The sequence below is a fragment of the Octopus bimaculoides genome, chromosome 20 (genome assembly GCF_001194135.2).
Source record: "Octopus bimaculoides isolate UCB-OBI-ISO-001 chromosome 20, ASM119413v2, whole genome shotgun sequence".
NCBI classification, from domain to species: domain Eukaryota; kingdom Metazoa; phylum Mollusca; class Cephalopoda; order Octopoda; family Octopodidae; genus Octopus; species Octopus bimaculoides.
Genome location: NC_069000.1, coordinates 46,855,995 through 46,860,372, shown reverse-complemented (window position 1 = coordinate 46,860,372; position 4,378 = coordinate 46,855,995).

Here is a 4,378-nt window from a genome sequence, read left to right as displayed (position 1 = left end):
CACCAGTAGTATTTAAACAGGTGAGAAGTCTGGCGAAACCTTCTTTGCGATGGGAGTCTTTGATTTTTTTTAGAAATCTTCGGGTCTGTACATTGTTATTGTGGAGGGACTGGGAAATGTCACGGCATCTCTCTCTCTCTATCTCTCTCTCTCTCTCACACACAAGCACACACAAGCACACACAAGCACACAGATACGCACACACGCACACATATGAGCTCGCGCAGATGCACACATAGAACAAAATTTAATTAAACACAAATGTACACACAGAATACAAAAATTCAACCTTACATGCATACACACACACACACACACACACACATATATATATATACATACATACATATAGATAGGTAGATAGATAGATAGACAGATAGATAGATAGATAGATAGATAGATAGATAGATAGATAGATAGATAGATAGACAGATAGATAGATAGATAGATTGAATTTGAAGTGGTCGAGTATTTTTTATGAAGAATCTGCTTGCTAGAATGTGTTACAAAAATGGATTATTGAATTACAGGTCTTCAGTACAATTTCCCACGGCCAATTTCGCTCTAACAGACAGAAGGATAGATAGATAGATAGATAGCTAGATAGATAGATAGCTAGATAGATAGATAGAAAGAAAATAGCGAGATGACAGAAACGTTAGCACGCCGGGCAAAATGCTTGGCGGTATTTCGTCTGCCGTGATGTTCTGAGTTCAAATTCCGCCGAGGTCGACTTTGCCTTTCATCCTTTCGGGGTCGATAAATTAAGTACCAGTTACGCATTGGGGCCGATGTAATCAACTTAATCCCTTTTTTTGTCCTTGTTTGTCCCCTCTATGTTTAGCCCCTTGTGGGCAATAAAGAAATACGAAAATAGCGAGATGGTTAGATTGACAGTCAGGCAGGTGGATAGATAAATAGATAAAAAGATAGATAGAACATAGGGTGGTGGACAGACAGGTAGCTAGATGCGTGGATAGCTAGATAGATAAATAGATAGATAGATGGAAAGATTGATGAATAGAAATAGATAGAGGCAAATAAGATTGATAGGTAGATATTCACGAAATAGGCGCGCACGCACACATACATTTGCATGAAGAAGCACGTATATATCTACATGTTCATTTATGTAAGTATATATATATATATTTATATGAGTGCATGTGTGCATGTGTGTGTGTGTGTGTGTATGTGTGTGTGTTTGAGTGTACAGACATACTTATCTATACACACACACACACACACGTACAATTGATTCATGACGAAAAAGACATTAAACAAAACTAAAAAAAAATACGAAGACCTCTCCATCAAAATTTTTCTCCTCATTTTTTTCCTGTGAGTTTCGTTTTTTGAAAGTTAGCTACTCATTGAAGTGAAAAGTGGCAAAAATAAACAAACGGCGGGCCTCCCTGTGCTTAATCCAACAGCCGTGGTGTGTCGGCTGTCGACCATATTTGGAGCAGCGGGTCCGACATGGCGCAAGATGAAAGAACAAAGAGAAAGACAGAAGAAAGTGTGAGGGAAGAATGGAAGTATAATCAACAGCAGGGATGTTTCTTTTGTCTCTTTCCTTCTTTCTCTCCCTCTTCACTCATTTTATTTATTTTTTAACCTTTTTTCTTTCTTCGTTATATCTTCCGTTTTATTTCTCTGGCATTAGGCATTCTTGAGTAGAAACATTTTCTATCAATCTCTTTTCCTCCCTTCTGTCAGGTTTATATCATCTGCAGCTTACAACACACACACACACACACACACATTAATGTGTATAGAAAGTTTTAGAAAACGTGGAGAAAGAGAAAAGACAGAACGTCGTTAGAAAAGAAAAAGAGGGTTGTGTAAAAGAGGGAGGCCACATGGTTGAATGGCGAGGTAGACATCTTAGCTGGAGGGTAAAACAATGTGTCCAACGAGTGTTTGCAATAGAAACATTATGTCTAACATTTGTTCACATCCCGCTGACATCTTCAAAAGAACATGGCGCTCGTCTACCAACGAAAGATGATATAACACTAGAGATGTAGCCATAGATACGTATCTTCACATGTTATATTCATATTTATATATTCTAGCTGCTTTTTTTGTTTGTTTGTTTGGACAATCCTTTAATGTTAACTTTATAGGTTTCATAAATTTTACGTGATATATTTTATTAAATTTCTAATTTATAATGTTTCACAGATTGTGTTAGTTTTTCTTCTTGATATCATTTTATAGATTTTCTTTCTATATTTCTTGAACTGATAATGATAACATACAGACATCCCACTTCGTCTCTTGTACAGCAGTAACTCTGTCAGATTTGTGCTTATCTTGAAGATCTGTGGTGTGTTAAGTGAATGAAACATAAGTCTGCTGTTTGATAACATCTCATACTGTCACTTGTACGTCTCGAGAAGAATTGCGTGTGTCAGACATACTCCACAGCTAGATGTACAGAAGGAAAACAGTTAGGTGTTTATCAAAAAAATAACCTGCAATCGATTCGAACGTGCGATCTCTGAACTTGGATAACGTCATTTGCTCTGAACAACAATTACTAACAGTATTTTATATCAAGTATTTTAATATTTCGTATTAAGAAGGCGAAGAACTGGCAGAACCGTTACCGCGCTGAAAAAAAAATGCTTCGCGGTATTTCGTCTGCCGCTACGTTCTGAGTTAAAATTCCGTCTTGGTCGACTTTGCCTTTCATCCTTTTGGGGTCGATAAAATAAATACCAGTTTGAACACTGGGGATCTATGTAATTGACTTATCCCCCGAAATTCCTGGCCATGTGCCAGAATTTGGAACCAATATTCCATATCAGGCATCTTGTTTTTATGTCGAAACACTCTTTCTTTCAGTTTATTTTAAATTAAATGATGAATTTAATAAAATAACTTTTGTTATCATTAAGTTGGCGTTTGGAACATAAATTAGCATGAAATTTTGATGGACGATTTTAATTTAGGTCACTTCAACCCTTTTCTTACCAAATTCCCTTCGAAATACACTGCTTTTACCGCGAAAATACTAATAGAATTTAGAAAATAATTCTGTCATTAAGCTGGTGTTTAGAACATAACATGAAATTTTGAAGGAAGGTTTTAATTTAGAATAGATTAAAGCAAGAGGTTTATATTCTAGAGTCAAGGTTGATCTCGGACGAGTTGATCTTACAAGAGTTAAACACCAAATTGAGAAAGGTAAGAGTAATAGGCTCTGACAGGAACCGAACCCTGAAAGTGTAGGACATCGTGTTAGGTATTAGTTCAATTACCTATCCAGCTAGCGTTAATGTAACAAGAAATAAACACATTGTTGGACGCCCAGCAAGTGTTTCACTTACTCTTTTCAGTTCTGAGGGATTGTTTAGCAAGGTTTTCATCGCCCACATTAGGGGTTCGCTCTCAGCTGCGTAAATCAATTTGATATCGCCAAATCTTCGGGAAATCTAAATATTTGAAGATTGATGTTTAGAGAATGTATCACATGACCCAGTGACGTAATGAATGTCTGTCCACGAATAGACACAAGATCTGGGTGATCTTCAACGCATAAATTTTACATGGTGGGATCTTTCTCTCTCTTTCTCATCTATCTGCCTGCCTGCCTGCCTGCCTGCCTGTCTGTCTGTCTGTCTGTCTGTCTGTCTGTCCGTCCGTCTGTCCGTCTATCTATCTCTCTCTCTATCTCTCTATCTATCTATCTATCTATCTATCTATCTATCTATCTATCTATCTATCTATCTATCTATCTATCTATCTGTGTGTGTGTATGTTATTCAGTCTGTCTGTCTATCAGTCAGTCAGTCTGTCTGTCTGTCTAGTTGTCTGTTTGTCTATCTATCTGTCTGTCTTCTTCCCCCGATCTCTCTCTAATTATATATCTCCCTATTTGTGTACACACACTGACACATTATATATTATACATTACACACACATATTTTCCCAAATCATAGTTCCAAGCATGGATCCCCCCCCCCCATCACCCCAGTAAGTCTCTCCTCTGAATGACGTTGATCCATCTTTGAGCACCATTCTTTAAATTACTCAAGTTGTGTTTAACAACACCTATCTGCCCGCTTCCCCACCTCTAGATCCAACCCAATTTCTTGTAGCGCTAGCCAATTGTAACTGCAACAATTATCTTGAATCTCAATTTTCCTCGATTCTTTGGTAATAAGCAAGGTTGGCAATAATTCTAATATGATGGAGTGCTTTAGTTCCTTTACAAGAACGATGACTTGCCTTCTCAGGTGTCGCATCTTCAATGCATTAAGTTTTATTTTATCGGAGTAGTATCAGTTTAGTACATTAATATAAGAATATAATAATATAAATAATATAAATAATATGTATATATATATATATATATATATATATATAT